A 26,556-nucleotide genomic window follows, 5' to 3' on the forward strand; every position below is an offset into this window, starting at 1 on the left:
CTCTAGTCTCCGATCAAGCTAGAGGATTTGAGTTCGCATGCGTGAGGACCCTAATGCAGTCGAAATTTGCTATGGTCACAATTTTATGACACTAAATTTAGCCCCCACGTTAGCGAGAGTATAAGCATATGCCAATACTATCGGTAAAGTACAAGGAAACAACATTGAAATACTTTTACCACGTCAAGGAAGCAAGATGTGCGAAGCCCCCAGTGGACTTAGGATCTTACATCTTCACTTGACAAAGTAAAAGGGAAGATCAAGAAAGGGAGAACTATGACTGCAAGTAGAAAATCTCCCTTCATTATGAGTTATGAAAGCAAGGATACTAAAGAACACAAAGCAAAATAAGCTTCACTAAGTAATTCTAAGTATCACAAGAAGGAAAGTATGAGCGGAGTGTATGTCCCCATGTTAAAGGGATCTCATGTGCCTTATCGGGAGCGATTTCTTTAAGGTAGGATACACCCAAGAGAGAGAAGAGAGGGAGAACGTTATCACAAGGATTTAGCCCCCAAGTGAGGAATAAACCCAAGGATAATGAACACAAAACACGAGGTAGTGTCACTTTCCTCGAGGTCAGTATGTTGTATGATAACTCATGTATATCATGTATGTATGTGCATATAATAATCATCATTCCCCAAAGGAGACTACCTTAGAAGAAAGGGAAGAGAAGATGACTTTTGAGTCAACATGAAAGAGACCAAGGAAAGATCCCAATGCTTTGCATCATCCCTAAGTAGACATTAAGGGAACAAGAGAAGAACAAGGATACACATAGAAGAATGGTCACAAAAGAGAAAGAGAGGAGAGAGAGAGATAGATCTACAGTGCTAGCATCGCTAGTCTAGCACGACATCCGCCTCCTAATCTTGCTAATCACTATTTCAGGAATGCAAGCAACATGCCATGGGAGCGATATTAAGCACAGCAGATGGAGATACAAGATCCAAACAAGGACTATTCTCATGTTGTAAGCTACTTTGTTCGATTCTAGGAGCTAGGATTAGGGTTTGTGAAAACTCATCCGATAAATGTTTGTCCACATCAACATGCTCATACTTACTATCAGAAGCATTAGGAGTTGTATTACCATTATGAATAACATTTTCACCCATTTCTTCATCAAATTTTAAAGCAAGAGGAGCAAGAACACAAATAGGAGTAAAACCATCACATGTTTTATGCAACTAGTGATTTGGAGATGTTGGTTGAACATCTTGTTTAGGAGAAAAGGAAATCATGTCAATTGTTTGAGTCTAAGGAGATTGAGTCTTTAGAAGGATAACTTCACAAGATCGAACATGACATCTTCATTGAAGTTCTCTTGCACAACAATTTTCTCGAGTCTTAGTGGAAGTCTAAGAATGAGGAGTAACATTTGAAGAACTAGGAACGGTTCTCTCCTTGATGGTGGAAATTTTAGGTTTAGGTCTTTTTGGTTTAACAATAGGGGAAGCATGCCTCTTCTCTCAATAAGTTGAAGGAGGTGGAACTATGCCATAAAAAGGTGGAATATTAGGTGTAGGAAGGAGACCCGGTCCATCATGATGAGGAGGTATAGGTATAACCTTGGGAGGAATATTTTTGTTCTCCTTAAGAGAAGGTAAAGTCACATCCATAAGAGTAGGTGGATAATTTTCCACAGGAGGGAGATTAGTTCTATCCATGACGTGAAGAACCTCATCTTGAAGAATAATAGGAATGTCAAGTGTTGGAGATCTAAGCTGACTTAAGGATAAGATCATATAGGTCTTCCATTTTTTATAAGATTTAAAAGAGCATCGCTCCTTGATTGAAGCGATTGAAATTGTTTAGGCCAAAGCAGATCAATAGGAACACCGAGACTCCTTTCGGATGGACGAAATAAGCAATGGTTCACAGTTATGATTATTCCATTGTGAGGAAATATAAGAAACTTTTAGATTGGATAAGCAATAGCCTTCATGTAAGATAGCCAATGATAGCCCAACTTCACACAGAATTGCTCAGAAGAAGGTATGATAAGAAAGTCAACATCCATGGATTTAGTATGAACCTCAACAGGAAGGGTGATAGAGCCAATGGTAGGACAAGAGAAGACATCAAATAGCTTCACAACCACATTACAAGCATCATATAGTGGTTTATGCAACCGTAAAGTGAAAAGATACTCTTCAGTTATGACATTAACCATGCAAGAGGGATCAATCAGGGCACTATGGCAAGGGATATCCTTAACCTTCGCAACTATGTATAAAGGGCCCTTGGGTGCTCTAATGGTCTCACTAGGTTCAAATGTAATACAAGGATCCTTAGGAAAAAAAGAAATTTCTATCATATTAACCAAGTTTGGAGACATACAGGTGAATTTTTCAGAAGTGAGAGAATTAGGCGCAATCTCAATAATGTTAGAGGTATGAGATGGCAAGGGATCAGTGAAAATATTAATATTTTGATTAGGAGAAACTGATTTATTCCCTTTATCATTCACACCTGCCACGGATATAGTATTATTATCAATCAAGTCTTGAACCTTATTCTTTAATACAAAACATTTCTCAGTATCATGACCAGGTTGACGTTGAAATTGACAAAAGGAATTGTTATTAAAATAATGAGTTGCATGTTTGGAAGGATCAATTTGTTTTATAGGAAGAAGTTTGATAACATTTCTATACAACAATTGAGACATAATACTATGTAAAGATTCATTCAAAATAGTGAACTATCTTTCTCTTTGGAAAAATTTAGAAATGGGAGGCACACCTGTTATAGCATTCACCTGGTTGTTTTTGTTTAGATCATTCAATTTGGTGAAGATTTTTGTTTCTTTGAACTTCACAAATAGTTGTTGAAAAATCCCCCCCTTATCACTCGGATCCATAGGAGTGGATTGCTTCATTTGACTCACAGCTACTTGATAATTGTGGAGTGTTATGCACAACTGTGGAAAGGAAGTAAACTTAGACAAAAGAAGATTTTCCCTAATATCTTTTTGTAAATTAGAAATGAAAATTCTTTGAATATCATTATCAGGCACATGAAATGTAATTTGAGCACACAAATTCTTATATCTACCAATGAAATCAGTCACTTTTTCTTTAACATCTTGTTTACAATGCATTAAATCAGTCAAAGTGATTTTAGGACCAATGTTGTTTTAAAATTGTTGGATGAAAGCATTTGCCAATTGTTGAAAGGAAGTGATAGAATAAGAAGGTAGAGAGAAATACCATTGTAAGGCCTTATCTCTTAGTGTTCTTTTAAACAATTTTGCAAGCAATCGTTGATCATAAGAAAAATCAGTACACAAGGTTTGGAATGTTTTGACATGCATAAGAGGATCACCTTTTCCATTATAGAGTTCCAATTGAAGGATCCCCACATGTTTAGGTGACACATCTTTAACAATATCAAGAGAAAGTGGGCTCACAACATCAAAGGTGGGCACACTAAACTTGGATTGACACATGGAAGCAATTTGCTGTTGTAAGGAAGACATGGTTTGAGCAAGATTATTAATTGTCATTTCAGTGGAAGAATTAGTGTTAGACATAGGTGATTGAGAAGGTGGTGTGATGTTATTGAAAGAAGGCATGGACTAAGAATAAGGTGATGGGACATTATGATAAGTAGGGATAGGTGATGACTGGGTAGGAAAAGGGACACTTAAAAGAGGAATAAAGTTGTTGAAGGAATTTCCCCCTTGTATCACACTGATTGGTTGAGGAATAATAGGAACACTCATAGAAGACATAGGTATCGATGGAGGATTAAATGATGAAGAGGGATTTCTCCCATGACCTATGGTTGTAAGAATGACAGTTTGAGTTGAAGTAGCCATGATGTTAGATGTGAAAGTAGGAATACTAGTCATAGGATTAGTCAAAGGAATAGAAGAATTGACTTGTGTTGAAGGTTGTGAGTAACCTAGGGTTTCGGCACAACTCTTGATAAGCATGACATTAAACTCAACAATATGTGCAATGACACGCAATATATCAATTCCATTGTTATCACTTTGAAACATGTGTTTAAGACCTTCAATTCATGGAAGAGCTTCACTATTAGGGTATTCTTGGGACATCCATTGTTGAAAGTTATCAAATTGATTGTCCAATGTAGAAAGTTGATCTAAAGAAACCCTAGTTAAAACTTCTTCTTCATCATGAGATCCATCAATAGCCACATTATTAGTATGAGAAGAATTGACATGATCTTCATTAAAGAAGTCACCCAAATTAGGCTCCATCTCCTCAATAATTAAAACCCTAGGAATCCTTAATTATAATTCTTCATCTAACGGAGATGGGATAGGTAGGACTAATAGTTGTAAAACTCATACACTAGAGGGAAATTTTGAATTTTGAATTGTAGAACAAAGCTTACAAAATTGAGTAATGCAAAATTCAAGAAAATAACGATTACACAATTTGAACTTTGTTGGATGAAGCTGACGAAGCTGAAACAATTTCCAAAAATGAAAAGAAATTGATTTTTTTTTAAATTAGGGCCAAGGGGATACCACTTAATTTTAAAATTATAATTTATACAATCAGGGAAGACTATAATTAACCTCTTAATTTTAAAAATTATCTTGAAAATTGAAATGGTGAATTTTGAAGGTATTTTCGATTCTAGAGGAATCAAAAATCGATAAAATCAGCCAATCTTTCGGATTTAGGATATTAAACATAGTAGTAACAATCTCCCAAAATTTCGAGAGAAAAAAATGACGACTGTGGCGGGAACGCACATAGTCTGACCAACTTTTTTTGAAATTTTCAAGGATGGACATTATGATGATTTTAAAGCTAAACCCAAAAAGTCATGAATTTTACAATCTCTAGATGGGCGAAATGAAGGCACAAATGTGAAAATAGGACCCTATTAGGTTTTTGAAGAAAAAGATGAATTGAATTGGAATTTTGAAAAGGGTCAAACCTAATAGATAGGGACACCTTGGAAAATGTTTATAAATATGAATGTAACTGAAATTGATTTGAAATTCACACAAAAACCAATAAATTTTAAAAATTAGGGTTTGATGACCTAACCACTAAATTTTGAAATTAGAATTGTAGGATTGAAGACAAATCTGAAAACAAACAGAAATCTAAAAATTAAGTTGAAATGCAATTTTTGAACAAGTTCAATATGATTTTTGAAAATTAGGGTTTTAACAAGTAACCTCTTAATTTTAGAAATTTGTATTGAAAATTGAACAAGAAAATGAGGAAATTGAATTTGACAATCAATATAATTTTCAGATTTAAGATAACAAAAAGCAATTTTTACAAATCACAAGTTCAATTTTAATTTGAAAAACTAGAAGTTTTAACAAATTAACCACTAAATTTGCAAAAAGTTGAAACTTGTAAATGAAAAACTATGCAATGTTGTCTAAAGGAAAGCATGCAAGATATCGAGTTCACCAAAATGTAATGGTGGAAAAATGATGAATGATATATCAAGATGAAAACCACCCCTTCCCTCAAAGAGAGATGAGAGTTTCACTATTGATTATCCTTCAAGCACTTTTCACCATTACATTAGGAAGAAGGGGATAATTCACTAGATTCAATCTCTCCACACAAAGGTGGTAGATTGAATTTTGAATGAATTAAGAATGTTAGGATGATCCCCTCTTTCCTTTGTTTGATTTGGAAATGGAAGTGAATTTGATTATGTAGTGCAAAAGTGAACAAGAATCGATTATAACTCAAGATCGGAATATAGGATGAAGTTGTTCACCTTTTGGCAATAAAATTTCAAGATGAAGTCACCTTGTGAATTTGAGCAAAATTTGTCTGGACTATGGCGGGAATATACATGGTCCTTTGAAAAATCCATGAAACAAAAATGGTTTTTCCACCTCTACAAATGGAGCCCGAATCTGAAAGTACAGCTGCGCACCTGCAACATACACATAGAAAACAGAGGAAAATGGGTTGGGATTGGGGGTTTTCCTTTAGGTCAAACCCCAGTTTTGGATTTAACCAAGTAATGAAAGAAAGTACTTGCAAGTAGATGTAAATCAAAAACTAAATTGTAAATCACCTCAAGGGAGGTTGTAGTAGCAATGTTGATATAAATGATTATGTGGAATTGAATGTTGAAATCAATCTCCTCTTCAATGGTTGAATCCTTGACTTGAATGCAACACCTAGCCTTGAAGGGAGACTTGAGAATGCTCAATGCTTGATCGCTTGTACATACTCCAATATTATGCAACTTCCACCTATACATATGAGAGGATGAATGACCCTTAAATACATGTTAGTGGATTTGAATTTTGTCACAGGTCAACATCGAGGGATTTTTCCCACTCACTACACAACCCACAATGCATACTCTAGGAAGGTCCTACCCCAAATTAGGGCAGGAATGGGGCACCATGCCCCTGTCCTAGGAGGACAAGGGTGTCATGCCCCTGTCTTGGGGGAACAATGGTGCCACGTGCCTATCCTACCCTTTTCTATAGGGCAGAATGCAGACAAGGTGGTGTAGGGGCCAAGAAAGAAGCTGTTTTCGGAACCCAAGCACTCTACGGTCTCCGATCAGGCTAGAGGATTTGAGTTCGTGTGCGTGAGGACCCTAATGCAATCAAAAAATTTTAGGGTCGCAATTTTATTACACTACACTCCCATTCCATAGCTCATAAGGGGTCTTATTGTTATTGACCTTTAACTTCCCTCTATTAAGAATATAGACAACAATATTGACTACTTCTTTCCAATACACATCAAGTAGATTAGCTTCCTTCAAAATTGTCCTTGACATTACTCGAATAATTTTAAACTTTATTTGCACTACCCCATTCTTGTTGGAGTTGAGAAACACAACACCACAGGAGCCTAAAGATCTTCTGCAAGCTAAAACAATCTATTACAAGGAGAAGCAATGAAGCAAAACCATCTAAAGAACAAAACACAGGAAAAATATGCTCAAAAGTGGAGAGCTCAATATTCACCAAAATGTGTAATGACATAACGATACAAAGAAAAGAAAATTAACCTTTAATAGGTCAAGAAACCCTAAAGAAAAAACCCTAGGCTTGCACATAATAATTAATAACACCTAATGTTAGCTTAAGTGTAAAAGATAATAGGGAACTTAAAGAATTAAACAAATATTGTTTAATTAATCAAGTAAATACCCAATTACTCTAAAACCCCCTTAAGCTAGACTTAGGTAGACGCTAAAACCTAGAACAACTACTAAAAGCAGGAAAGATGGGTCCCGGCAACAAGGTCTGATCAGGTACCCAAATACAATGAAATCTCTATGAAACAGAGAAAAGGAGAAAACCTAGTGGGAAAAAACTCCTCTTCAAAAAGAGATAAAAGAACATGCTGAAAGAAAAAGAAGGAAGGCCTCATAAAGACCCCCCCAGGACAACTTCCTTCACCCCAAGCATAGATTGCAACTGAAGATAACGCGGTGATGAAAAAGGTTTCGTGAAGATGTCTGCAACCTGCTCAGAAGTGGGAATGTACTCCAGAATTAAAACACCATCCTGAATCAACTGGTGGATGACATGTATGTGAAGCTCAATGTGCTTCATCCGCTGATGCTCTACCGGGTTGCGGGAAATATGAATAGCACTTTGATTGTCACACCAAAGAACAATGGGACTATCAGGAGGACAACCAAACTCAGTCATCAACTATCATAGCCATAAGATCCCTTGACTGGTGAGCATAGCAGCATGGTACTCAGCCTCTGTAGATGATAATACATGAGTAGTCTACTTCATGCAAGACCATGCGATAGGACCAGAGCCAAGACAAAAAACAAAGCCAGGAGTAGACCTCCGATTAGTGACATGAGAAGCCCAATCTGAGTCAATGTAACCAACAATGTGAGGTTCTCCTGATGTGTAGTGAACTCCATGAGAACTAGAGCCCTAAATGTACCTCAAAATACGTTTGGTAGCTTGCCAATGACTCTCATGAGGATCATGGGAGAATCAAGAGACAAGGCTAACCATAAAGGAAATATCAAGATAGGTGTGAGTCAGGTACAACAAACTACCAACCAACTACCTATAAAGTGTAGAATCTACTGAAGGAGTGGGACAAGCAGTAACCAAAACAACCCTTGACTAAAAAGGAGTGGGAGAGGCTTGCAATCAAGCATGCCAAAGCGCTAAAGCAAGTCAAGAGCATATTTCTGCTGGTAAATGGAAAGCCCATCAGAAGACTGAATCAGCTGAATATGTTGAATCATAGAGGATGAGCTACCTATGAGGAGGAGATCATCAACATATAGCACAAGAATCAGGATCTCACCCTCAAGAAGCTGAATGTACACTGTGTGATCAGAATGACTGCGGGTGAATCCAGTGGAGGGAAAGAAAGAATCCATCTTCTCATACCAAGCCCGAGGGGCCTGTTTGAGACCATACAATGAACACCGAAGACTGCAAACCAAAGAATTGTCCTGTACAAATCCCTGAGGCTGCTCCATGTAGATTTCCTCCTGTAGGTCCCATGCAAGAAGGAATTCTTCACATCCATCTAAAAAATAGGCCATCCCCTAGAAGCTGTAAGAGATAGTACAAAGCGAATAGAGTTCATCTTGGTGATAGGGGAAAAAGTCTCGGAGTAATCAATACCCTCAACTTGTGAGAAACCCTTCACAAAAAGATGAGCTTTGTACTCATCAATGGAACCATCAGTAGCATACTTAGTGCAATACAACCAATGGCATCTAACCATCTTTCTGCCCTTAGGAAGAGGATAGAGATCCCAAGTATGATTCCTCACCAAAGAAGAATACTCCTCCTCCATAGCATGATCCCACTTAGGGTGTCTGGTAGCCTCTGAAAACTTCTAAGGATCATCTTAAATAGCATGACTCAAAAGACTAGAACCCACTATATGAGAATGGGTGCGATGAGTATCTGAAGGATCACCAACCATAGGACTTGCTGCCTCAACAGTAAGGCGAGCCCACTTGGGCATCTGAGGTGGAGTAGGGGGAGGAGGGGATGGTGGATCATCAACACCATCATCAGAATCATCAGCAAAAAGATCTTGAAGAGATGCAGTGGAAGGAGTAGGCAAAGGAGTAGACACTAGAGTCGAGGTATCCATTGTGGGAAGGCGCTCATCAAACTGAACATCCCATCGAAACATGAGCTCTCTAGAATCAGGATCAAACAACCTATATGCTTTAACATCCTCACAGTAGCCAACAAAAATGAGTGGTCGGCTCTTCCACTCCATGGCTTTCCTCTGAGCATTAGGAATAAAAGCCCATGCTTGACTGCCAAACACTCAGAAAAAAGAAACATCAGGCTTGTCATGAGATCAAGCCTCCTCAAGAGTCATATGTCAAATCGCCTTGTGAGTCATCCGATTTTGAATATAGTTGGCACAATTGACAGCCTCAACCCAAAAGGATGAATACATGGACCTGGACTGAATCATACAATTGGCCATCTCCCATAAAATTTTATTCTTGCGTTTAGTGACACCATTCTACTAAGGGGTGTAGGGAGCAGTAAACTGATGCTACAAACCTTTCTCAGTGGAAAAATCTCTGAAATCCTGATTCACATACTCCCCCCCATTATCTATACATATCCATCGAATAGAACAGGTAGACTGCTTCTCTACAAATGTCTTGAAGATTTGAAAGGAATCAAAGACATCAGACTTGTACTTAAGAAAGTACACCCTTGTGCGTCTGGAGAAATCATCAATAAAAGTGAGTACATACTTGGTCCTAGAAAAAGGAGTGGGAAATGACATGAGATCACCATGAATCAACTCCAAGGGTGCCAATGCACGAGAAGCTCTTCCCTTCGGAAAGGATCTCTGTGATGCTTGCCAAACACACAACCATGACAAACACCATCAGTACAGGAAATCTGTGGGAGCCTAAGAACAAGTGCCTGTGTACTCATTTGCTGAAGATATCTATAATTGACATGGCCCAAGCGCTCATGCCAAAGCTGACTCACTGAATCTGCATGCGCTATACGAGATGAACCTGTACCTGAAGGGGGCTTAAATTCATCAAATCTGTAAAGACGAGATGCAGTATCAACACTCCCAGTAGCCACAACCAAATCAAGGTCATGGAGGTCCCGAATAACCACATCATGTGGTGAGAAATCAACTGTCTTACTAAAGCCAAAGTGGCAAATCTGATAAATGGACAGGAGGTTCATCGAGATGTCAGGGACAACCAGAACATCCTACAGAGTACCCCCATCCAAAGAGATAGAACCTAAACCCAAGACTGAAAGTTGAACTGAGTCACCCACTACATTCTATGAAATACCACAAGAGGCAAGAGAAGTAACCAAATGATGAGTGTGTGTCATATGATGAGAAGCACTAGAATCTAGTATCCATGTGGACCCATAGGTCGAAGCTCGAGCAGTGAGACCATGACCTTTCCCTGTGGAAGGAGAAGATGCCTGAGGTGAGGAGATGTGATGCTACTGCATGGCTTCCTCTAAAGCCTCTAAATGTTTCCAACACCTGGAAATGGGATGTCCTTCCTTGCCACAAAAACTACAAGTGTCTCCTGATTTCTTCTTAGTCTTGGAGGAAGACTCACTAGACTATGAAGATTTCCCTTGTTTTGGAGGAAATGGAGATTTAGAATCAGACTTAGGAGGTGGCTTGGAGGAAGACTCACTGCCTGCAGAATTATTCTTGGGCTTCGGTTTCTGCTTTTGTTTCTCCTTCTCCTTAGAGGAATGAGCAACCAATTCTTTGTTCTTGGAGCCTAAGAGCTTATCCAGCTGAGAAAGATGAGACTCCACACGAGAAAAATGCTCACAAAAGACATCAAAGGTAGGCATGTTGAAATCAGCACCCAAGCCATCCATGGTGGAGTAGAAAGAAGAGGCAAAAAACTGAAAGTTACCTCGAAGCTTCGAAAGAATCAAGTGAATGCACTTTGTATCTGTCTTGATCTTGCCACACCTCTGAAGAACAGATATTGTAGTCTTGAACTTGTTCAAAAAATCCTCAATTGTGGGAAAGGAATCAGGTGACACTCTACCTCAATCTGTAATGTTTGAATCTCATTAACCCTCTCGAAGAGAGAATCAAACTTCCACCACATAGCCTGAGGAGTGAGAAACTCATCAAGGTGAAACAGAAGACTGTCGGAGACATGCAAAGAGAGAAAACCCATGGCTTCATCCATCTTGTTCCTGTGTTGAAGAAGCTCATAAGGACGCTGCAATATAGGCTAAACCTCATCCAAACAAGACCACAACCCTCGTGCCCAGAGAAGCCTCATGATGTGGGGCTTCTAGGTGTGATAGTTGTGTGAAGTCAACAACTCAACTGAAGGATCTACCATGAAAACAAAACTCTGCACCTACACTTGCTTGTTGGTTTTTTTTATTATGTGATCTTTCAGAATAGATAGAAGATGCAGAAGGGTTTGTTTATTTTGAGAGTTTTCGTGTTCTTTATTTCTGATATAAATGACAGAAAGTGAGAAAAAAACACCCCCCCACAATAGATAAACCCAAACCCTAGTACATACTGATGAGAAGGAAGTATTGCATAAGCAAAAAAACATCAAACTGATATCTCATGTACCTGTTGAAAATTATGAGAAAACAGATCACAAATCTGAATAGAGCATTCTAAGAGCCTTCCAACACCTATTCATTTTCGAAAAACGGAGTCCGTTTGCACAATCTATGGCCCCGGAAGTGCAGAAAAGAGGCCCAACTTTGACTAGAAAAAAGTATAGTCAAATAGAAGATTCAGAAGAAAAAAAATCCACCACCATGAGGTCCGGATTGGAATCAGCTTTCCAATGCCTATTCGTTTTCCAAAAACTGACTCCATATGCTCAAGATATGACCAAAAAACAAACCCCACCTCAAAAAGGCTAGAGGGTGGTGGTCTGGTGAAGGAGCCAAGACGAGGTGGCAGGATGGCGGCGGTGGTGGTGGTCGGGCCAATCAGAGGTGGTGATTGTCAAGCTGGGCAGAGGTGGTGAACTCGCCGGTGGTGGTGATCAGAGGGCCGGCAGGACGGAGTGTCGGCGGGGGCCGAAAGGTGAGAGCCAGAGGGGGCCAAAATGCTGGGGTCGGTGAGGGGCCGAAGAGGGTGTTATCGGGGACCGAGAAGGGTGCTGCCGAGGGCCGGAGCCAGCAGGAATGCCACTGGGGACCGGGAGCCTGTAGGCGGGCCGGACTGGCAGGGTCGATCGCTGTACGGCGGCCGGACTGTCGGTCTCGTACCCTGTGCAAGGCTAAAAAACCAAAAAAAACTTTTCGAAACAACTGCCTTTTTTTTCTTTTTTTTTCTTTTTTTGATTTTTTAAATGATTTTTTGAAAAATCAAAATCCGGCCTGCATGCCGTAAAAAGGCAAAAAAAAAAAATTGGAAATTTTTTTTCTCAATTTGCATGCCAGAGTCGTACGGTCTGGTTTTGGAGAAAAAATTCACCCATATGCTCAGGAGTCAAAAATAGATAAATTTTATATGACTATAGGGGTTTTGGGGCCTTCTGAGTATGATTGTGAGGTCTATTTAGGCCCGAAGTGCTCAGAAAAAAAACCTATTAGTAAGCACACAAAAAAAAATTGCCTGAAACCCCAGATCTTCTTCCAATGCAAAAATTCTCAAAAATAGGAACAGATAGCTATAGATCTGAGCTCTGATACCATGTTGGAGTTGATAACCACAACATCACATGAGCCTAAAGATCTTCTACAAGCTAAAACAATCTGTTACAAGGAGAAGCAATGAAGCAAAACAATGTGAAGAACAAAACATAGGAATAATATGCTTAAAAGAGGAGAGCTCAATATTCACCAAAATGTGTAATGACATAATGATACAAAGAAAAGAAAATTAACCTTTAATAGGTCAAGAAACCCTAAAGGAAAAACCTAGGCTTGCACATAATAATTAATAAAAGAATTAATCATTATGCACCTAATGTTAGCTAAAGTGAAAAAGATAATAGGGAACTTAAAGAATTAAACAAATATTGTTTAATTAATCAAGTAAATACCCAATTACTTTAACAATTCTATTGATGGGTTCTAGGAGTAGACAAATATCTCCTAATTACATGATCCTCACAAAAAATATCGAACTCTTTTGAAGTAAATTCACATCCTCTATCACATCTTAGGCATTTAATTTTATTATTAATTTAATTCTCAACCATAGACTTGAAAAATCTTAAACTTATTAAGATCTTCTATTTTATTTTGAAAATGTAACTCATGTCATTATAGAGTAGTCATCAATAATAAACATAAAATACCTTTCACCTTGGAGACTTTGAATCTTGGTAGATCTACCAAAGTCTATATGTATCAACTCCAAAGGTCTTGTAGAAGAGTACTCCTTGTTCTTGAAAATTTTCCTTGTATGCTTTTCCATCTGCAACTCCTTATATAAGATTTCGATGTGCTTGATAATTATTGACATGTATCTTACCACATGTGTAGAGTTGATCTTCACAAGATTTTAAAATTTGATGTACCTCATCCTCATGTGTCACAGTTAACAATAATTAGTTTGATCCATTAGACACTTCTCCCATTGGCCTCCTTTAGGTGTAAATCATTTTCTTCAGTACTAGATCCTTCTGCAGCCAATCTTCTAGAACCTATCTTCTTGATTTCACATCCTTTGTCATAAATCTAACATTATATCCTTTTTTCCACGTTTGAATAACATGGGTATATTGTGCTTTATCCCTTTGACATAAAGAACATCCTTTGTCTTATTCTTTCCATCAATAGTTGTTGTTCCATTTATGTTGGTGTAATAATTTATTTTATTTATCTCCTAGGATATAATTATACAAGTTAATTAATCTTACATAGGGAAGTGTATAGGATTAGTTGGATTATTTCATTGAGCCATATAATTAATTGTGTCAAGTGGGTGATTTCTAACTAACCCCTACCTACTGTGGTGAGTTCTAACTAACTCCTACCTACCTTTCTTTTTATTGAGCCACGTGTCATTATTGTGTGCTCTCATTTCCTTTTGCCTTTCCTATATAAGCAAGCTTATGTACATTGTTTATTCATCTAGTTATTTGCATCTTGATGAGATTCAGTTTATTATTATCTCTATTGTTCTCTCTTGTTTTTGTATTATTACATTGGCCTCTAGTTCTTGGGTTGCTATAGTCAGTTCTTATAATTTCCACATTTTTTTTCAGAGCCTTCATCTCTAAACTCAATTGATCCTCCATTCCACTTCTTGAAGTTGAGGAAATTTCTCTTGTAACCAGTCACATCATTGGAAAAACAATTATCAATCACCCAAGCTTTTTCTTCTTATTTTCAATGAAAAATAGTCCACATAGTCATTGATTTTTCACTATCTCCATTAGTTTATAAGGTCCCAAAATTCTTAATTTTTTTAACATCGACATTATAGTTACTAACTTTGACAGCCATGAAGAGAGTTTCAACATTTTAATCATCATGGTCCATATATTCTAAAGAATAGCTTGTCTCCTTAAAATAAAGACTTATTTTGAACTTATCTCTTTTGTTTCTATATTATGATTCTCTACAATGGCATTTAGAAGAAAAATAACCAATTTTCCCAAAATTAAAGCATTCAAAAGGTATTTTACCTTTGTACTTCTTTGTGCCCTTCTTCAATCTTCTCACAAATTTTTCTTCCTCCTCATTAGATCTATCAACCTAATCAAATGCTTTATCCTCCACTTTCTTACTTAACTTGAAAGATGCTTCTTTCTTTAGGCCATCTTTGTCAAACTCTCATTTCAAAAGCAGTGAGAGTAGCATTTAATTGATCCACTAAATAGTTATCTAAATATCTATATTCCTCAATAGTAGATACCTTATTAGAGAGATCTGAGTCCATTTTTAACAATCCTATATTCTTTCAAATTTCTACCAAGACATTTGATTCCTTTAATTACTTCATCCAGCTGGAGCATATAACTAGAAATATCTTCATCCTCTAACATCCTCAAGGTCTCAAATTTGGTCTTCAAGTTTTGTAGCTTCATTTGTTTCACTTTATTATCTCCTTCGTAAGTGCTTCTAAGATTTTCCCAAACATCCTTAGTAGTACCATACTGGATAACCTTAAAAAGTTTAGAATCAACTAGCCCACTCAAAACAACATTATTTGCCTTAGCATTATTCTCTTGAAATATAATCTTAGCTAGATTAGTGGAGAAGTAGCAAGAATAGTATAACCATTTTTGCTTGGTTCCAACCACCAAAACTTGGACAGATTGGATAATTTTTCATTCTTACTCTCTAAAGAGCATAATTTATTCCATAAAATGTAGGTGCCTTGTGAGATCCATTTTGATCCATCCTAGATCTTATTAATGTGGTTAAGCTCCTTTAAAAAAACATGGTTCTTATACCAATGGTTGAACACATTGAATACTGAGAGGAGGGGGGGTGAAATTATATCCCTTAAAACTTAAACTTTTTTGCATCAACTTGTAATTCAAATATTTAAACCAATAAAAGATAAAGCAATCAACAAAGTGCACAAGAGAACACTAGATATACATGGAAAACCCCACATGATAAAAACCGTAGTAAGAAAATTTTCTTGGATCTACTATCCAAATCTACCCTCACAAAATAAAAACTAGCTAAATTTTTATGGTCACAACAAATGAATCTTAATGCTCCCTAAATTCCATTCGAAATTTAAAGACATGCTAAAAACAAACACCCCTCATTACGTTTACCCACTCATTAATGATCGCCTCCAACCATCTCAGAGAAAGTTGAACAAAACTAGATGATATGTACATAATGCCTAATTGATAAAAGTGGAGGCATAAAAGTAGACTTAATGTCATGCCTCATTTTCTCAAAAAAACATCTAGCAACCCTAGTATCTAGAAATTACTTAGTGATAACATCCTAACATCTTACATCTATCTACACCCTTATATTAAAATCCACTAAGTTATGCACATACTATCTATAGGCCAATATATTCCCCTACAATTTTTCAATAACTATGCAAAGGGTTTATGATAAAGGAAATATAGAGGGATATAGCATAAAACAATTTAGTCAACATGAAAACCCACTAATTAAAATCTACCATCTTGTTTATTACAGACTTTGGAGAATTAGTAGATTACTATCAAGGGGATTCTTGGGAACATGAGAGCATAAAAGAATAACGTGGACACATCTTCGTCCCATTAAATGAATCTGCAGAATAACTAATACCATGGTTGAGGAGACAACTCAACGATTTTAACCAACAACTATAAGGAAGCATTTTCTTGTTATTCTAGTGTCTTCGCACTCATTCTCTAAATGTCAATATCTTTAACAGAATGGTGCCAGTTTGAATGTTAATATCTATTGATCTAACTCCTCTATATACGAACGATTTTCATACACTGACGGGCTATATCAATGGGATGTGTCTATTCTGGTTTCAAAACGACAGTAAAGATTGACTAATACAAGCATTTTACATCGTTGATTTTGTAATTAACAGCTGTGATTGACTAACCTGTTGCTAACACGCTATACAAAAAATCCGTTTTGAAACCAGAATAGATGTAACCATATCAATGACTTTACCAGTATAGCATCGAGACGTTGTCAGAAATTCTACACTTGTGGAGTGCCAAAATTTATTGGATTACCAAGTTTAGAAATTTATAAGGCTTGTAATAGTGATAAACTGTGTATTCAGTAAATATGGGAGTGTATAAGAGATTCTCCGATCAGAGATCATTCAGCGATGCACTTCACTTTTCCATTGCAATACCTTGCCGGCTAATTTTAGGTCCATGACCAGAAAGAAAGGATGATATTGCTAACTCGTGCAATTTCCTGTCATTTCTATTACATCGGTTAATCTCTTCATGATCTTGCCTCATGAAAAATATATATCGTAAGGTTCTTCCTAAGCGTAGATCTCTTTGTTAACGACAAATTGATAGTATTGCTCTGGACAAGGTGAAATATGGTACAGTCTATATACCCAGCACAATGCACAAGGTGCCAGATCACGTGAGATATTTGTAGGTGAATACATTGTCTGGCCCTCATATGAATACACTTATAAGAGATATGGTTTACCTTCATACATTCGTATGCGGGCTGTGATTTGAAATGTCCTTGTTACATGATTTGGTATTTAAGTTAAATATTCACATTCTTTTAAGGTAATCTATATAATGTGAAATATATGTTTTTATACATGTATTTTTTTTCAGGCAACTAGCTTGCAACGTAATAGGGATCTTGAGTTTAACTAAGTTTGACATATTGGCTGCACGCCCTGTGCATTAACCCGCCTGCTAAATGAACAATGTCACATAGTAGAAAGGGGAACTCACACTGGGGAAAGAGAAACAGGTGCTAGTTTAGAAGGCAAGGAGAGTCGACTCTGAATGCATAAATAAATGGGACAGGGTTTGCTATTGGTTGGTACACATCAACAACAAATTAGGGCTTGTTTCCTTCATAAGCAAGATAGTTATAACACACCAAGTTGCCCTTCACATCCTTGATCTACTAAGAGGATATTTCAGATATTTAGTTGTTACTATGATTGTTTTGTTCTATTTATTTTTGGTTGCTTCCTCTCTTTCAAATCTATTGTTGGGTATCTCAAATTACACCTTACTGAGAGTATATAGTTCTATTTTATCTTTAATTTATCTACTCGCACACATCTGTTCTTATTAACAACTTTCAGGAGCTTGGTTTCTGTATATTTATCAATTACATTTATGTTTAACAATCATAAATAGACGTAGCCATATCAATGACATTTATGTTTAACAATCATACTTTTCAAATGGCTGTGAACAGTCATGATAAACACTTTCTTCGTTATCATTCTCAGTCTGAGAATTATATTCAATTATGGTAGACAACATAGGGGCTCCCACTGAATGAGAGACCGGAGGCAAAGCGCTAGTAGTCGAATTCTGAAACAAAAACATAGGGACATATTCTTTTTTTGATTTATTTGAATCTTGTAGTGCGGGAAAGGAGGTTCATGGAAAATTACATCCCTGCTGCGAACAATCTTTTTGTGAACTGGATCCCACAATTTGAAACCAAATTGCTCTTCACCATACCCCACAAAAATACATTTCAGCAACTTTGGATCCAATTTGGTTTGCTTCTCCTTGGGTATATGCGAGAAGGCTTCGCATCCAAACACATGAAGATGCGAGTATGAAATCCTCTTCCCTTGCCATTCCTCTTCGGGAATACCAAAATCCAATTTAAATGAGGGACTTTGGTTGATTAAATACATTGTCGTTTTGCATGCTTCTGCCCAAAATTCCTTGCCTAAACCTGCACTAGACAACATACATCGTGCCTTTTCAAGAATTGTTCTATTCATCCTCTCGGCTGCACCGTTTTCTTGAGGAGTGAAAGGAACAACCTTGATTCTTCTAATCCCATTATCAGCACAAAAATCATCAAATTCATGTGAATAAAATTCCCACCATTATCAGTTTGTAAACATTTAATCTTATGCCCGATCTGATTTTCAACTAAAGCCTTGAAAATTTTAAATTTTGAAAAGAGTTTAGATTTCCTAGAAAGCATATAAATCCATATTTTTCTTGTACAATCATCAAGAAAGGTTACAAAATAGTTAGCTCCTCCAATGGAGGTTACCTCGGTAGGTCCAAAAACATCCGAGTATACAAGCTCCGGCGGTGCTGTCTTTGTGTCCTGCCCACCTTTCAAAAAACTGACTCTCTTTTGTTTACCATAAAGGCAATGTTCACAAAAGGCCAAGTCAACAAGTTTGAGGCCTGGAAGCTGATTTCTTGTATGCATAACATGGAGAACTTTCTTGCTAATGTGCCCAAGTCTTTGATGCCAAAGATCCGCTTTGCTATCCTCAATCACCATTGCAGATCCCACTTCACCATCAGTCTTAAATATGTATAAACTACCCACTTTATTACCATTTGCAATCATAATGGTACCATGAGTCACCTTCCATGTATCCGAAAGAAAATTTACATTAAGACCTTGATCAAAGAGTTGTCCAACGGATATCAAATTTCACTTCAATTTTGGGACATGGCGAATATCTTTGAGGAGCCATGTTTTACCATCTTCTAATGGCAGCAATACATCCCCTTTGCCTATAATTTCATAGGCTTTGTTATCTCCTAAAAAAAAATTCCAAAATGACCTCCATGGTAGTTAATGAACGCTTCAAGACATGAGGTAGCATGATGGGAGGCACTAGAATCAGGCACCCATGAATCCAGAGTAGTGTCGGTTGTTGAAAGGATTAGTACACTATCATCTTTATCATAGACTGTATTTTCTTCTCTATCTCGCACCCTCTCTTGTGCCCTTTTGAAGTTTCTACAATCCTTCTTCACATGACCAACTTTGCCACAAAACCAACATTCACCATTTCAGTTTCTAGACTTCAATCTCCTTGCTGATTTTGAATGTCTATAGTAATTATTTATGCCTCTATTATGACTTCTACCTCTATTTTCAGTGCTAACCACCCTTAAGGCTTCACTGGATGAAGGTTTGTCATTCTTTCTTCTCAAATCCTTGCTGAGAAGAATAGCTGCTACATCATTAAAAACCAACTTATTTTTACCGGATATAGATGTGCTAACTACTGTTACAACGCCATCCCAACTCCTTGGTAGAGAACATAATAAAAGAACAGTCTTTCTTTCATCATCTTGTGTCATCCCCACTGAAGTCGCTTGACTAAATAATGTATTAAATTCATTGATGTGGTTTGCCATAGCACAACCTTCCTTCATTTTTAGTTTGTACAAGCGCTTCATGATAAATACTTTATTTGCAGCATCCCATACATCTGTTATTGTTGCATCACCCATGACATTGAAGAGAACATTATTGGACAACGAGAGAAAAATTGTTGCTCTTGCCTTCTTGTCTAATTTTTCCCATTCTTCATCAACCATCGCAGTTGGCTTCTTCGCTTTCCCTTCAAACGTGAGTGAAAGGTCTTGCTTTATCAGCAAAGACTCCATCTGCACCTTCCATAACCCGAAGCTCTGTCCAGAGAACTTCTCTATCTTTGCTTCTTCCATGATTTTGGAATTTCAACCACCAAAATCTTAACAGTGATCTAACCTCGCTCTGATACTAATTGTTAGGATGAAGAAATGAATTTAAACAGCAGATAAAATAGAATTAAAAATACACAAGACAGACAAATGAGACACACAGATTTATCGTGGTTTGACAATTGCCTACTTCCACACTTGAAACAAGGGAATCAATAGATTAATAACCAATCTGGTTTACACACATATACAACTGCGAGCAGCTCCAGAATTAACCTCTACAAATGAAATACAATCAGCTCTTAAAGAGCTTGCAAGGAGAAGTTGAATAGCCAAGGGTTTTGGTGGCAAGAGGAAGGAGTCCGTTGGACTTCACTTCCAATAGGCACATGTACCTATGTTTATCCTTTTTACGTTATTCCAATTTCGATCGGAAATATGTGGTTCTTTAGAAAGTGTAACTTATGGTATAATATTTAATGTAATTGAGCTCAAGATATGTTTATAGATATTAATAATCAACTACATATCGACCATTACATAAACATATTACCTCATTATGGTGTGGGTGTGTCGAGTATATTCTCATGTTGTAAGTTGTTCTTGCCCCTTTTTCTTAAATAATTTATTTATTTTCTTTACCTATTATCATTCCAATATGACATTGAATATATATATCTGTATTTTCTTAAAAATAAATTAGTGAATCGATCTATTTTTTATTTATAAGACAATGAGGTGTGCATTTTGATAGATTTAGTTTATAAGAAGCCAAAATATTTAGAATATGTATTAGGAAGTATAAATACCAAGCTTTCTTAAATCTTAGAAACATAGGATAGTAACATGTCCATAAAAAATTAAAGTTTCCTATTTAAGGGGAAATTGTCCAAATAAGGTTTATTTTTTCTTGGTTGAGGTCTTTAGAATATTACAATTAATGCTAAGAAAGGATAATAAACTTTAACCCTTAACTTACTTCTTAATAAGACCTCCATATCATATAGTAAACCCAATAATATCCATCACATTGAAAACAAGAGTATGTCAAAATATGGAAATGATTCCTGCTCTTCTATTTATGCTAAGAAACTCTAGATCAACATAATGAAAACTCTTAAACTACCATTTCAAGAACATACATACAATCCTCATTAGAGGTATTCCTAAGTAAAAACAAGATCATTGTGTCTTCTTCCTATCTCAAACATAGAATCTTACACTACTTGCACAAAACATAAAATATAAATAGCCTTCTATAACACATGAATATAAAAGTCCTACATAACATTTTCTTAAACTACCAAGTTCAAAACAACACATGATTTGCATTAGATGTAAAACAATCGAAAATAAATAATGAAGGCTTTCTCTCCTTCCATCCTTAATGGCATCATGAGACCTTGAAGGTCCTAGCCATACCTACAAGCAAGAAAGAAACATTGCTCATCATGAAAATCCATGGTGGTATCTTAATAACATAACATAATCTCTTATTTAACACATCTCTAAAGCATCCATACTAACTCTTATCTCCTCTAGTAATCCATGAATACTTGACTATACAAAATCTAAGCAACAAAAGTGAAGGATATTTATCTCCTCCTTCAAGCTTTCAAGGTGATCACCATACCCCTCTAAGAAATATCATTTCTCCTTCTTCAACTATCTTCTTCTTCCTTCTCAATCCAAATTCTCCAAATGGCAAAGTGTACAATTTTGTTACATTCAATCTTTAGAAGATATATAGAGATCTGAACCCTAAATGCTCTCCTCCATCTTTAACTCATCACTTTCAATTAAGTCAGCTTTTGAAGGGTCATATCTAGCACAAAGGAAAATATCACATGACTATAGGTCCCCAGCCCTAAGTTATTGACCATAGGGACCTATTTTTGCATAAGGACCTATAAAATTTACCAAACAATTCCTTTTGAAGATCCCTACAAAGATCCATATGATTTTTTACTTAACCTAAGCATTTCCAAACCCTAATCCACTATTTCATCACATGACTTAAAATTACATACTCTATTTAAATTTGACTATCAATATTGGAACACTTAAGCATGATAGTTATATTACTTCATTCCCTTCCAAAGAGGTTAAAACTACATAATATAACATAAATATTTAATAAGATCACAAAAGTAACTCATTTTAATCATTGATCTATGGTTTTATTGATAAATTGTTTCTTCACAATTCAAGTATAACATACCTACCTTATAATCGTAATACAGATGGTGAGAACGAGCTGGAATGGTAGTGGCTGTGGAGAAGGGACTAGGGTTTCAGAGGATGAGGGAGATTCTGAGGAGGTGGATGATGTAGAGAGTGTGGAGGAAGCAGATGGCAAGGCTGGACCGGTTATGGATGGCATTGCTGGGTTGTGTGTCCCCTCATTGCAGTGTTCTTGTCCTTTGCCTGGGTTCAAACCTAGGTATCAGAGGAGTCTTGTTCTAGTGTTGGTGGTTGCTATTGTGGAGGCCCCTGCGATTATGTTTTGTGGTTGTGGGGTTGTGGGTGTGTGTCCATGTTTTTGGAGATGGTTGACTATGCCTGTCAGCCCCTTTAGATCATTGTTTTGGTCACCCTTTCTCTCTGATAGGCAGATTGTTAGGTTTTTTTGGAGGGTTGTGGCTTTTTTACTCTGCTTTGGTGGATCCCTCCATTTCTTTCTCCTCTGGGTACACTCTCTGCCTTCTTTTTCATGGGTTAATCTTGACTCTATCTTTTGAGGGGACCCCATCTCCTATTGAGGTGGAGATGGGTTGGGTTTGTTTTCCTGTGATTCATTGCAGGGTTTTGTTCAAGGGAGTTGTTTATCTTGGGAGACGGAGCTCTTTTTCCTCTTCTATGGGAGTGTTGTTGGGTTATTTTCTTGCCCTCTACTCTCTTGTTCTTGGCTGGAAGCTTCCTTGTTCTGCTTTTGTTTTGGTTCAGGGAGCTACACTAAAACCCAGTGCTTCTGGTTTGGGGATCCTTTCAAAATCCCATGGGGTGGTTTATATTATTTTCGAGTTATTTGTGTTAACCTCGATTGTCATTTTTTAGAGGAAGGTTAAGGGATCCTTTTTAAAACCCTTGTGTTTTGGGAAGATAGAGAATAATCCTTCATGTTCAAATCTTTTGTGCCTCAAGCCTCTTTTCGTTGGGGTTTTTTTTATGTCCCCCACTGCTCTGTTATCTTGGTTTTGTGTGTTGAGATTCATTGTCTGCATCTTGGGGTCTCTCTAGTTTTTCCTTTTGAGGTGGTCCCATCTTCTATGGAGGGGAAGATGGATGTGGTTGGAGGTGGATGCTACTTATTTTGCCTAGAAGTGTTGTGGGGAGGCAGGTGCTGATCATTTATCTGGCTGCAGAGGTGTTGTTGGTGGCATGGTTGTTGTCATCTTATAGTCTATTTGTGGGAGCCTTTTAAAACCCACTTTTGAGGGTTTGGGGAGCCTTTTAAAACCCTTGGATCCCAGTGTGCATTTGGTTGCCTATCAATTAGAAGGGTGCCTTGTTACAAACTTGTCTAGTTGTGGGAGCCTTATAAAACCCACTGTTACTAGTTGTGGAAGCCATTTAAAATCTATTTCAAGTTGTGGGAGCCTCTTAAAACCCATGCTCATGATTAAGGGGGCCTGGAATTTCCCTTATGTTTTTGCTTCTATCATGGACAAACTAGATACTCGTAGTTTTCAAGGGTCCAGTTCGGCCAATTTGTGTTTTTGGTTAGGATCAGGTTTTTCTATTGGTGAGCTGGAGACTCTATTATAGGTTAGGGGAGCTTGAAAAAACCCTAATATTTGGTTGGGGTGCCAGATAAACCCTCATTTTCTGTTTCACAAATCTATAAGGTGGTTTCGATCTCCTATTGTTGTCAGCCTGGTTTGTATTGTCTATCTTCTATTTGTGGCTGTCAGTTTATCCTTCTAGTATTTATGTGGCTTTCTTGTTATTTAGCTTTGTTATATCTTCCTGTAGTGTCTCTTTGTTGGTTACAGATCCGTAAAAAATCTGAGGGTTTCAGGTCCCTCCAAAACCTGTTGTACGGGGTTTCTGGTCCCCTCAAAAACTGTTTATCCTAATAAAAAACAAGCCTACCTTATAATTAAAGTCATATCTATTAATTAATATATGCTACTATGGCGGAGACATAGAGGAGAATGGATGTGATTGTATTGTAGTCATTTTTATTGTTTTTAATACAAGTGTGTGCTCTCTTCTTGGTGGAGTTTTTTCTTGCAAGGGTTTCTCTACATAAATCCTATGTTAGGTGTGCATATTATGTTTCTTAAATTTATGCCTTATTGCTGCTATATCATGCTGATGTTAAATCATTATTTATTGCTATTATAAGTTCACATTAGATAAGTTTATTAAGCATGGTTAATAGGTTGATTTTTGGCATCATAAAGAAGAAGGATCTAATGATGGTTTTTCCATAATTCTCAATTTTCAGATTTGCATGAGTTTCAAATTTCCATTTTTTTTCCATCTAACCCTTGAATCTTATCCTTTCAATATTTTATTGGATATAGACTAAACTTCACAATCTTTGGTATTGAACTTGTTTATTTTTCAACATTTGGTATCAGAGTTGAAGGTTACTAGTTCTGAGTACTCCTCTATTTTTGGTTTCTTAGATTGAAAAGCTTGAGGGAATCATTTAGAATGAATTAAAGGTTGTTGGAAGGATTTTGGGGCTGCAATGAATGTCCTATGGGTTAACTCTATTTTACAGATTTGTGGGATTGGAAACCATGGATATTATCAATGTGATATATGTTGGGAATTTTATTCTCATGCTTATGGATCCTCATGGAGTTTAATAATATGTATGCATCCTTATTTTTTATTTTATTTTTTGGTTACCTTGTGGTCATGTATAGTGAGAAGGTTTTTATGTTGGATGAGTATTGACATCCTAATCACATCGAGATACACCAACTATTTGGACTATGGAATGGGGTGCTTATGTTGGGTTCATATTTTTAGCTCATGGTTACATGAAAACACTAGAAGATAAGCTACTAACTTCTTTGAGAGTTGTCAATATGATATATTTCATATAGTTTAAGCTCTTGGATAACTTTTATTACCTTTCTTGGATTGCAATGATCTCTTGTTTTTAGTTGTTGGATGTTATAGATTTGTGACATTTCTATTATTCAAATGAGAAGTATAATGTGAATGTTTGGATGTTTAAATGGATTTCGTATTTATAGAGATGATTTTGTAGGTTTTACATGTTAACTAAAATTTATGGTATGTAGATCTGTGGTATGACTAGATTCGGGTAATTTTGGATGGAGATAGACAATAACAGATTTGCATGAAAACTTGGAAGGTTCTTATTCATCTATGGTTGTTCCTATGTGGGTTTGTTTGTAAAATTAGGTGTAGAATTGATTCTAGTATTTGAGTCTTGGAAATACACATTTTATGCCTAATTAAATCTGGTACTCATGATATTTATGTGAGGTTGGATCTTTCAGTTATTTGAAATTGGAGCACTAATTTAATATTTGGAGTACCTGATATAGATGATAATTTATATCTTAGCTCAATAGATTATGGTGTGTGCGAAGCTTTCTTCACTTTTAGTGGAGCTTTGGCAATGATGTTGTTCATGATGCAATTTATTACTCGATATTACTTTCAGTGGGAGCTTTATATAGTCACATAATATGTCTATTTCTTTGTTTCAATATTTTGGTTCTAAGTTCTTGTGGTTGTAGTGTATTATGATCCATGGACAATATTTGATTAGAAGGTAGGTGATCTTTTGCAATGGGTGTTGTTATCATGTGGATCTCTTAGATTTTGCCTTCAGATTGCAGTGAGAGTTTAAAATATAATTTGGTTCTATTGATAAAGGATGTGTAGTTATATATTCTTGGTTGGAAATCATGGTTTGAATATTCCTTTTGTGAGCTCTTAGGTGATATATTTGATTGTGTTGGGGCCCTAAAGGATCTTCAATTAGGAGATAGTCATCATGATGTCTGAAGAGCTTGGTTGCATGGTTCAGTGAGACCTATGGTAGTGATGTAGTTTCATCATTAGAAGATGGATGTTTATGGAGACATCTTGGTGTCATGGAGGACTCTTAATTATTTGGTGAGGTATTTTTGTTTCTCATAAGGAATGTTTTCACATGTGCATATAATGCAGGAGCACCAGTCTAGTTCTTACTAGTTGAGCAGTTTTTAGTGGGATTACTTGAGATCATGGCATTTCTTCATGGTTGAGTTTTTAGCGTTGTGGTTTTGGGTTTATTCCCTTGTGTTCATTTTCTATCTCATGTTCGAGTTTCGTGGCATTTGGATTTAATCCTAATGAGTTATCGATTTTGGTATTGGCTCGGTTGATATGTTCTTACCGGTTATTCTAGCAGTGTGTTGAGCGAAGTTGGATCGAGTTGTGGTTGATCTTTGTGACTTGCAGATTGTTAGCTTGTGTTTCTTATGTCATGACCGATGTTCCCAGAAGAGCATACATTTTTTTATTTTGGAAGTTGTTCTTAATGATTTGAGACGA

At 36.7% G+C, this 26,556-nt stretch overlaps 1 long non-coding RNA gene across 1 annotated transcript in view; it reads left to right on the plus strand.

Annotated features, from left to right (window-relative positions):
- LOC131045213 (uncharacterized) overlaps positions 1–24,949 on the plus strand; it is a 35,373-nt gene extending 10,424 nt beyond the window's left edge. Inside the window, exon 3 of the long non-coding RNA XR_009105781.1 lies at positions 24,660–24,949. This is a non-coding gene — a long non-coding RNA (uncharacterized LOC131045213). The remainder of the gene's footprint in view (positions 1–24,659) is intronic.
- Positions 24,950–26,556: the final 1,607 nt, after the last annotated feature.

Source organism: Cryptomeria japonica, chromosome 10 (genome assembly GCF_030272615.1).
Source record: "Cryptomeria japonica chromosome 10, Sugi_1.0, whole genome shotgun sequence".
Lineage (NCBI taxonomy): Eukaryota > Viridiplantae > Streptophyta > Pinopsida > Cupressales > Cupressaceae > Cryptomeria > Cryptomeria japonica.